This window comes from Rosa chinensis, chromosome 2 (genome assembly GCF_002994745.2).
Source record: "Rosa chinensis cultivar Old Blush chromosome 2, RchiOBHm-V2, whole genome shotgun sequence".
In the NCBI taxonomy this organism is placed as follows: domain Eukaryota; kingdom Viridiplantae; phylum Streptophyta; class Magnoliopsida; order Rosales; family Rosaceae; genus Rosa; species Rosa chinensis.
The window spans coordinates 69,555,061-69,566,154 of NC_037089.1; the positions used below are offsets into that span (position 1 = coordinate 69,555,061).

The following is an 11,094-nucleotide window of genomic DNA, read 5'->3' on the forward strand; positions in this document are numbered from 1 at the left end:
TGAATCCTTGACACATAACTTTGTCAACACTAACTCTTCACCCAGAGTCCTCCTGACCTGCCTTTGATCGACCAAGTCTACACTCGTTGTGACTTCGAACCCAACCAAAGTGAAAAGATGGACCGTCTGACCTGAGACTAAATTAAACCCAAGACCATTGCCACCTATATGTCAACAACGTCAATCCACACATGCTCCAAATCGCCATCACCTCCACCCGAAATCATCAGGAACATTCCCACTAGAAGGCCAAGGATGATTGTTTATGCCAGTATGCCACCGCCAGACATTTTCGCCACCGCTGCTGACCCAAATCCAGAACATGATCAACTTCTAGACTGCCGAATAGAAGATTGTCTATGCCAAAATTGCAGTGCCCTCGACCCAACAACTAATACTTAAAACAAAACCTTGAAAGTGACTTATTGCTCAAAAACAAAACAAAAGAAACCAAACGCTAAAAACTAGTAAAAACTGTCCACCACCAAGAGCCCAACAAACATTAAACCCAGCCCAACCCCCATCCATACTGCGGGCCGCCATACCCACCACCCAACAACCTATTACCATCCACCCTCCTTCGACCACCGTTGCTGTAGAAATTGAAACCCCAATCTCCAATAGATTTGCACTGCGATCCGATTAGATTGAAGCTTAGATCCACAAGCTAATCTGCACCGAGCAAAAGCTAATCTCTGCTACACATCTAGTCTCCGCTACCTTGAACCTAGGCATCCCCATCATCATTGTCGCACTTCCAGATTCGCCGCCAACTTGACGACGTGCAGGCGCTATCTGACCTTCCAACCCTCCATCCCCCCCACCCCCCACCATTCTGGCAAGCTGGGCCACCCCTCCCCATATCCAAGCAAAATGATCCAAATCCGATCGAAGCAACTTGATCGGGTCGGACACTAGAGGAACCCAGCGACGCCACCCAGTCACCACCGCCAGAAAGCCTCCGATCCCTCCAACCACAACGTCGTCCGCACGCCGCTGTAGGATAGAGCGACCCCACCTGCATGCCTTTGGAGAGTGCCGTCAACACCCCGCAAATGCTTCTCCCACCAGACTGCTTACACCCAGACACTAGCACTACTAGAATAATGTCATTAGACATCGCCACTATTAAATCGGTCAGGATTGCACCTGATGTTAAAAATCGTTTTAACATCAGTTTGTGAAAAAACCGATTTCTATTGTTATTATAGACATCAGTCACTAACTGAACCGATGAGAAAGGTTTTGTTGGAAAAATTTTTAAAACTGCGGAGGGACTAACTTTAAAAAATTTGAGAACGCGCGGGGACTAAAATTTCATTCCCCCCAAACAGTCCAACACTTAGTATTTTTTCCGCTTTCTCTAAAATTTCGAACCCAGACCCCAGACCTAGCCTCCTTCTCCAAGCTGACTGCATCGACTCCCGATCTCCTTCTCCAAGCTGACCTGCGTCGACACCCGACTTCATTCTCCAACCTAAGGCTACTGGAGCCGCCTCCAACCTGACCCCGAGTCCCCGACCTCGCTCTCTGACCCTGAGTTCCCCTGCCTCGCTCTGACCCCGAGTTCCCCTACCTCGCTCTCTGACCCCGAGTCCCCTACCTCGCTCTCTGACCCCGAGTTCCCCTACCTCGCTCTGACCCCGAGTCCCCGACCTCGCTCTCTGACCCCGAGTTCCCCTACCTCGAGCTTGAGCTCCGATCTGACCTCGAGCTTATTAGCCGACTTGAGCTTGTCATTCTCCAACGTCTAGTCTCGTAGGTCCTCTCTCTCTCTCTCTCTCTCTCTCTTCTCTTGGTTACCACCAGTACTGATTTTCTGTCTGGTTTTGATCTAAAGTTCAGTCTTTTTTATTTAATTCTTGTGTATTTGAGTTGGCTTTGTCTTTGAATGGCTTAAATGTGTTGATTGTGTTTGATTTTAGTTCTTGCACATGTTGGCTGTCAATCTGCAGAGGAAGATCGTTATATCCATCTAGGGGATATAGAGAGAGAGAGTTTGAGACTGAAGAAGAGTGAGACGGGAAGAAGTTGATGGTCGATTGGAACAGAAATTGAGTTAACTGATCATCCCAGGTATTCTACGATGGGTTTGAATTTGTTTGATTTACTTTTTTTTTTATTGGTCTCTCAGTTTTTCCATGATTATACGGTGATGGGTTTGAATTTGTTTGAGCTCCAGTTTGTTGTTCCTGTTCAGAACTAATCTAAGTAGTTTTCAATTAACCTGGGTTTGGATTTTGTGGTTTCCTTTTCAGCAAAAGTAAGAGAAGAGTTGGGTTTCTGTTCTTAGTAGGATTTCGATGTTCTTCGGTTATATGGTGGCTTCCTTGATTTCATGGATTTGTTTTGTGATTTTTGATTAGATTAGTGTATTTGATTTGGCTTTGTTTGGTAGTCTGGGTTTTATATTTTCAATGGTCCCAAGATCCAATTTTTTTTAAAAGATTCTGAGGGAAAAGGATTGGGTTGAAAAGAAATAGAACAAGAATTTGGTGTTCATTTGTCGGTTTGATTCATTAGGTTGCAACGATATTTTGGGTCAGCCATATTTAGAGAATGCTTAATGAGTTTTATGAATGTTTAATGAACTAAAGCTAATGATCAATGTATTAATGTCTACAGTTAACGTAGAGCAGATTCTTCTGAGGAAAGAGGTCTTACTTTTGGAGTCTCTGTTGGAGGTAAACTTGATCTAATTTGGTTAGTTTTGTTTGTTGTTTTGATTAGCAGAAGAAAATAAAGTGTCTTCAGTTTTGTTTATTTTTTATTCTATTTTTTTTTCTGCATGCCATTGTTACACTAATGTATCTTCATCTGCATTTTGTTTACTATTTGTAAAATGGTTGTGTATCATTAGATTGCCACTCTTCCTTATTCCACTGTTCAGTGCTGCCATTAGAGAAGCCTGTGAAGAAAGCTTGATGTTAATTATTGTTGAATGAGTTTGTTCACAATCTGCAAATCAATTTTAAAAACATGTGAAGAAAGCTTGATAAGATAATCAATATGATTTGATTGTTGGAAGATTGGTTCATCTGAGATGTTTAATCATTTTACTGTTTTGCAGGAAAATTTGGGTACAGCAAGAAGGAAACTGGGAGAAAAGATGAAATAGGTAATGAATAGGACATAAATAAAAAAAGTGATGTTCCATATGTTCTTATTTGCCTGTTTTCCTTTTGATAATCTGTGCTGATTATTTCTTCTTCCGGATATGTAGACAATTGTTTTGAGCAGGAGATGAATGACAACCAAAAAGATGAAGTGATTTGCTAGGGAAGCAAAAGCATGAGGTGGTCTGCCAGTGATATGGTCTGCTGATTATTTTCTTTTTTTCCTCTTTTACTTTTCTGCTGATTTGAGTTCAATAATGATGTGTTATTTTGTTGTAATTTGCACTGTTAGTCTACTTCACATTACTTACTTTAACTTTTTCTATTTCTATTTTATGAACGTTTTTTTTTTTAGCAAATCCTATTTCCATTTTACTTATTTAGACTTCTCCATTTCTCTTAATTAATCTGTACTGTTACTGTAGGCTTTGTCGCATCTGACAGATAGGGAGCAGGTTGTACAGATCATGGATCCTGCACTGGAGGGTCAATACTCGATGAAGGAGGTCATTCAGGTGGCAGCAATTGTAAATATACCTGTGCTGATTTTGACTCAGTTTCTTATGAAGATTATAATTTGCACTGGTGCAGGATCCACCACTATCAAATTTGCAAGTATTTTGCTCCTCAGCCCCACCTCACTGGCAAAAGGTTATGCAAAGAGAAGAATGTTCCTTAAAGCTGAAGCCTTTGTGAATGAAATGGGTCTGAGCTGACCTCACAAGGTCAGCAATGGAATCGCCACCAGATGGGTTTCTCTGTTTTGCATTGCCAGTTTCTTCTTGGGTGTTCTTGTTATCAACAGGTGCTTTCCTCTTTTTGAGATCCAGCTTATAGATTTGCTTAGTGGGACTTGTAAATCTTTAGTCTTTATGTTGTTTTGATGCAAATGAGGTTTCTCTGGTGTCTGGATTTGAAAGTCTTTACTTTTATTTGAAGGAGGAACCGAGTTTCCCTACAACGCAATTAAAGAAATCTGCAGATACTGAGAAAAATTATAGAAGAGGCCTAGAATCTGAGCAATCTGAGCAGATAATGGTTTCTTGTTCTTGATTTGGGTTCAAAATATTGGTGTTTGGTGATTGGGTTTAGGGATTTGCTTTATGTCCTGCAAGTATAGGAACTAAAACTTGGTACTTTTTTTTTGTGGTTTTTGTCTATGAACTGCTATGTTGTTCTCAATGGTTTCTTACTGTTTATTGGTGGTTTAGGATGGAAGAGGTTGAAAACCATTTTAGTCTTATTTTCCTTTATAGGTATAAGAAAGTTGGGTACTTGGATACTGATGTTGGGCAACTTGAGTTTAGTCCTCCTGGGTTTCTATCTCTCCCTGTGCTACATGAAGTCACTCTAGGCAATTGTTTGGTTTCTGCAATTTTTTTTTTGGTGTGGTTGCTTCATCGAACATTAAGCTTTTTGTTGTTTATGCTTCAATCTGATAATATTGATTAATTCAGGAGTTTTGGTTGGAGTTTTAACTTTTTGGTGGCCAACTGGTCATAGAGTGCTGATCAACATGGTTAAGCCTTTCACAAAGGATGGTACGTGCCATTGTTTTGGTTGCCTGTTTCTCATGAGGTTTGATGATTACTTTGAGCATTTATATTAACAATTTCCTCTGTTAGTAATTGTATCATAAAGTTCTGTTACTTCATGTTGATGAAACGATTGGTGAAGAGGTGTGCTTTGAATTTGAAGGTTCTTATTACTTCGGCGACTCTTGATGGTGATAAAGTATCACAGTTCTTTTCGAATTGCCCGGTGCTGAATGTTCCGGGGAAGCTATACCCTGTGGAGATATTGTACAGCAATGAGCATCCTAAGAGCTATCTTGAGTCGTCTTTGAAAACAGCTCTCGGTATGATTTCGATTTTTTTTTTTTTGTGTGTGATTGTGTATAACTTTTATGTATTCAATGTGGTGGCTTCTTTCTGTTGTTTTAGAGAACTACTGTTTCTTTGAGTGTAGTATGTTTAGAATAGTATTGAGAACATGTTAATGCAGTAAGTAGATGATCTTTTTGCATTATGATGACTGAGTAAATAATTTCGTAACCCTGGATTTCATGTGAGAAAGTTAATGTCAAATTATCTTGTTTCCACTTCTTTGCTCTAATCTTATCCCGCGGTTCCTGTTTTCTCTCTCATCTAACTAGCTTTTTGGGACCAAAAAGAAGGAAGAAACCTAACCAGTTCTCTTGTTACAGATATACATATTAAGGAACCTGAAGGAGATGTCTTGATATTCATGACTGGGCAGGTGAGATGATCTCCTCTTACTTTGCTTTGTTTTATGGAATCGGTATCCTTTGACTACTATTTTGGATTATAACTGTTGTAATATTGGTGTTCCATACAATGCTTCCATTGACCAAGTACTTGATATGTTTTGTAGGATGACATTGAGAAGTTGGTCTCTAAGTTAGAAGATAGAGTTAGAAGCCTGGATTTCAGGATCTGTCTTGGATGCCATAATCCTTCCTCTTCACGGTTCTCTGCAGCCTGAAATGCAGGCAAGCAAAGACTTGACTTGTGACTTTTGAGGGCTTTATGCTCATAATATTTTGTTCCTATCAAACAATACTTTGTGGTTCATACCTTTTCTTTTCTATGCAGGTACATGTATTTAGTCCTCCACCACCTAATTGTAGGAGATTTATTGTTGCCACAAACATTGCTGAAACTTCTTTGACTATTGATGGTGTTGTGTAAGAAAACCTATACTTATATAGAAACTATTTCCTTGGGATTACTTTCATATGTTAGAAGCTGTATACTTTTAGGGGTGTGATCTGCAGCAAGTAATAGCTGTATACTTTTAGTTAAGAAACTAAATCGAAATGTAGTTTACAAGCTAGCTAATTTATCTTATTGTAATCCTTACATACCTTTTTTTTTTATCTAGACTGTTGATATTAACAGAAACCAAGCCAAATCCTAAAGGCGAAAACCCACAAGCATTGATATAGAGAGCTGCAGTCATATATGAGCTGAAGACACAATGCAACTTCTAAAAGTTCCTCACAAGGTGGCCAGACAGAGAGGGACTCAGATTACTCTTCAAATAAGATTGGTGCCATGATGAGCCATTATCTGTATCTACCATCCTATTACGAATTAATCGTTTATAATTGGTAAGCCTATAGAAGACAAATATGCCTGCAATTTTCTGAGTAGGAATGAGAGGAGTAGTTGAAGCCATTCTCTGACCATGACTATCTGTGTCAATAATACAGCTCCTGCAACTTCTAGATATCTTTTCCTTTAATTACACTGTTTTACTAAGCAAGAGTACGTGAGTACTGGTCCACTCATCAGAAAATTTGTATCTTCATTCCTATTTACTTTTAATAGATTAGTCTCCAACATAATGGTGTGAGCATGCACAACTTTTAAAGATAGGATCTTTGGTATGCTGAACAAGTCACCTTTGATATCTTTGCCAGCTTAAAGCACTCATTGATACAATCATAAACATGCCAGAGGAAAATCCTGCTGAAAATAATGTGGTCACTGAATCCCCTCCTATATTTGATTCGATTTCTTAGTGTTTTTTTTTTCAATCTTCTTTTTAATGTTATTTGTTGTTGGGATGTCGTTATTTCCAGTTTTTGTTGATCAACATTGGGATTTGTTTGTTGTCATGCAAGTTTTTGTGCTTTTGAGGCTGAAATTGTTACTTTTTTTTATGTTTTGGTGTCATGATCTTCTGATTTCATTCCTTGGCCCTTTCAAATTTGTAGGCTTGCAGTTTATATATATCAAGGCAGCAAAGCCACCAGGTAATTGAACTTATTGGATTATCTCTGCAAATAAATTAAAATGATCAATCTCTGAACATTTGGTCCTTTTTGGTTTTTCCTATTATTGGGAAATTTTGACAGATAGATAATGCAGATAAGATTGATCTGTTTGGATCTTCTATTGTTGTTAGTTTGTCCAATTGAAACACTTATTTTAAAGTCTTACATTTTCTTATAACCATAGTTGTTAATAATATCCAAAGCTCTTTATTAGCATTTTCATTGTTATGATTAAGATTTATCATTGTTAACAATATTGTTTTCTTTTCTATTTCAGATAAGTGATTTATTTATTGAATTATAGGTATTTGTAGTGGGCGGTAAAGGATCGGAAAGGGTATACCCAACAACAACTTGATGAGGTCCGCATTGAAGTAGCCGACTACTTACAGACTCTGTTGTAGGTTCTGACCAGTTTCTTGATTTTGAGTTAGTTTTAACTAACTTTTTTGTAGCAATTAGGAACAAACAAGAATACTAATTGCTAGGCTAGCCTTGTAGTATATAGGTGCATATATGAATTGGGGTTTTATTTTGCCCATTTTGTAAACTGTTAAGGATGATGAATGTCGGATATAATACCCCAATTTGCAATTTATAATCACAGTTCTATTTTGTGGACAGAATCCTCTTTATAGAATGTGATATTTAGATATAAAGTTGAAATCAGTTTTAGCCATAAAAACTGATGTCCAGAAATACAGATACATCAATTCCAAAATGAAAACCGATGTTACTAATATATCCAGACATCGGTTCATTGTTAAAAACGATATACTACCGAGTGCCAGACATCAGTTCCGAAATGAAACCGATGTTACTAAAACATCCAGACATCGGTTCATTATCAGAAACGATATACCACCGAGTGCCAGACATCAGTTCCGAAATGAAAACCGATGTTACTAAAACATCCAGACATCGGTTCATTATCAGAAACGATATACCACCGGGTGCCAGACATCAGTTCCGAAATGAAAACCGATGTTATTAAAACATCCAGACATCGGTTCATTATCAGAAACGATATACCACCGAGTGCCAGACATCAGTTCCGAAATGAAAACCGATGTTACTAAAACATCCAGACATCGGTTCATTATCAGAAACGATATACCACCGAGTCCCAGACATCAGTTCCGAAATGAACACTGATGTTACTAACATATCGACACATCGGTTCATTATTAGAAACGATGTCTACAACAGTATTACTCATCGGTTCTTAAATCAATAACGATGTTAAAACTCAAACTTGTGTTATATAATCTATATTTCTTTAAGCTTTAAATACAATAAAATGTGGGTTTAACAATAGTAAAGCATGCAAGTTTGTTATCATTTAAACTTCTTTACATCGGTTTATTATAAGGAACCGATGTCTACCCGAATATTAGACATCGGCTAAAAACCGATGTCTGCATTTTCCGGATCTTTCTCATCACCCACAAAGACATCGGTTGGAATTTTTTTTCTCATCGGTTTTTGACCGATGTCTGGGGCTATAATTCTAGTAGTGTAGGTCTTTTCTATCCTGTCCGACGACGACGCTGTGAGGGTGCACCTCCGGACAAGAGCGACTCCTTGTTTGCGTTTTCCTTTGCTAAAGTTAATAAAGTTATTCAATGAGCATATTGTGGGTTGTTTAAATTGAAACTTAAACTTAAAATATATCAAAATTGTAATACAAATAAAAATTAGAATAAGGTTAGGGAAAGATCAATATTATTTTTTGTACTAAAAATGATCAATTTTTTTTTAAAATTATATATTTTATTAATCAAACTTATAGTTTTTAGATTTTGGACAATTTTTCATAATGGAAATATAATTTATCTTTGAACTTTGAAACTATACTATTAATGTTTTTTTTTTTTGGGATAATGACAATTTACACAATTTTTGCCTAAAAATTGCTCACTCACTACACTAAGAGTTTTTTACTCCCATTTACCCAATCTAATATCTGTTGACAGTATTGCCCTCATTTTAATTAATAAATTACACTAATCTCTCTCTCTCTCTGTCACTGGACTCCGCTGCCCTCGGCGACTCAGGCAACCCAGACCGCGACGGCCTTCCTCTCACTGTCACTGACGCTCGACCCAAGTCTCCATTGAACCAGGCCTCCGGCTCTCTCTCTCTCTCACTGGACTCCGCCGCCCTCGGCGACTCAAGCAACCCAGACCGCGACGGCCTTCCTCTCACTGTCACTGACGCTCGACCCAGGCCTCCGGCGAATCAGACCGCGACAACTTCTCTCTCTCTCTCTCTCACTGACGCTCAACCCAGGCCTCCGGAGAACCAGGCTTCCAACTAATCAGGCCGCGACGACCTCCAAGTCTGATTACGACCTCCTGAATTTTCTCCTTGGATTAGACGACTTCTTCTCCCCCGGATTTAGGGTTTCCCAGTGGTGATCCAGATCGAAATTGGCCTCGACTACTCGCTGGTCCCAGTCTAGATTAGAAAACATGCAGAACAGGAGAGAGAGATTTCCGGATCCTGATTTTGATTTTGGTCTGCGTTTTGGATTTTCCATTTGAAATTGATTGTGATGGATTGAATGTATAGGATGGTGAAATGTGGTGAAGCCTTGAAGAAGGCAGGTCTGCAACCATCGAAGTCGAAGATGGGAGGAGAAGAAGATGTGGGTGCCTAGAGCATTTTCTGGGTGCCCAAATCAAATATTTTTTTTGGGTAAAATTGGGGCAAAATGCCCAGAAGGAAAGAAAAAAAGAAAACAGAAAAAAAATTTAAGGGGCAATAATCTAATTATTGGGGGTAATAATACGATTACTGGGGGGCATTAATAGATTATTGGGGGGCAATAATATGATTGCTGGGTATTATTAGAGGCGATAAAATCGGACGCCAGAATCCGGTCACCAGAGTCCGCGGCCGGCCACCAGTCACCGAAGTCCCATGAGGTATCTGATGACTTCTCTCTCTAAGTGACAAAGGAGAGGGCAAAATTGTCCTAAAAATAAATAAAAAGCAATAAAAAAAATACTTAATTGGGTAAATGGGCAAAATATATATAAGATAGAGTTTTTATATTAGAACCTCCAAATTTACTCACTTGACCTCTATGCTTTTTACACCTCTTATCAAATTTTCAAATACTAAATTTAGTCACTAAACCTCACTAAACTTCCTCAAATAACCTCACTCATATCATTTGTATTATTATCTTTAAAATAAAAAATTTAGTCATTTCAATGATTTAATCACTCTATAAATCTTAACTAAATACACATTTCTTAATCAAACTTGAGTTTTAAAAATTAATGTCTAATCAATAAGAAAATACCATGAACTATTCTGTTTTTTTTTTCTATTTTAGCTGTTTAAAAAAAATGAAAAAATCATAGGTTTTTATTCTAAAAAAAAAAATCACTTTTTTTAATGTTTATTTTTTTTCTGTATTTTTTGTACCACATGATTAATTATTTAAATATTTTTAGTTTTTTTTTTTTCAAATATAATGGATTGACTTTGATTTAGGTCATAAATCATAAGAGAATTTATTTTGTTTTCTCTCACCAATATGCGTTCAACAAATATATCATACATTTTTATGTCACATGATCTTAATCATATTTTTAATTCTTATTAAATATATATGAATGCTTTAATGACTATGTAGTGAAATTGAAAAATGAAAATAGATAAGAAAAATAATAAGAAATACAATCTAATATTATTGAATTGGAAAGTCTATATAAAATAAATATAATATTATTGAATTGGTATAATTATTGTCCTTAATAGTCATTTTATAGTAGGTTATATATGTCATTTAATAATTCATAATAGAGTGAGGTCAAGTGAGCAGATTTAGAGGTCTCAATAGAAACTCTCTATAAGATATTGTGTAAGTGGGCAATTTCTTAGAGTGTTTGGGTAAGTGGGGTTAATTAACCCCAAAATTGTGTAAATGGTCATTATCCTTTTTTTTTTTTTGCTGAGAATAAATATTAATGTTAAAAAAAATAATAATAAAAAATAGGGTTAATTACATATAAGTGCATATTTCAATGTTTTTTTTGCCATAAGGCCACCAACTGTTTTTTTCCCTCATAAGGCCACTAGATTAAAAAATGTGTTAAATTTTGAATATAAAAAACCAACATATTTACATAAATGCCACTAGAGTAAAAAGTCAACAATCAT

General features: G+C 37.1%; 1 long non-coding RNA gene across 1 annotated transcript; it reads left to right on the forward strand.

Moving 5' to 3' along the window:
* Nucleotides 1-1,662: 1,662 nt before the first annotated feature.
* Nucleotides 1,663-7,544, forward strand: LOC112184286. The gene is made up of 14 exons (XR_005807187.1): nt 1,663-1,758; nt 1,956-2,076; nt 2,626-2,684; nt 3,071-3,118; nt 3,224-3,315; nt 3,542-3,631; nt 3,708-3,921; nt 4,574-4,657; nt 4,815-4,974; nt 5,323-5,375; nt 5,511-5,823; nt 6,021-6,249; nt 6,859-6,897; nt 7,223-7,544. It is a non-coding gene; the product is annotated as an uncharacterized LOC112184286 (long non-coding RNA).
* Nucleotides 7,545-11,094: the final 3,550 nt, after the last annotated feature.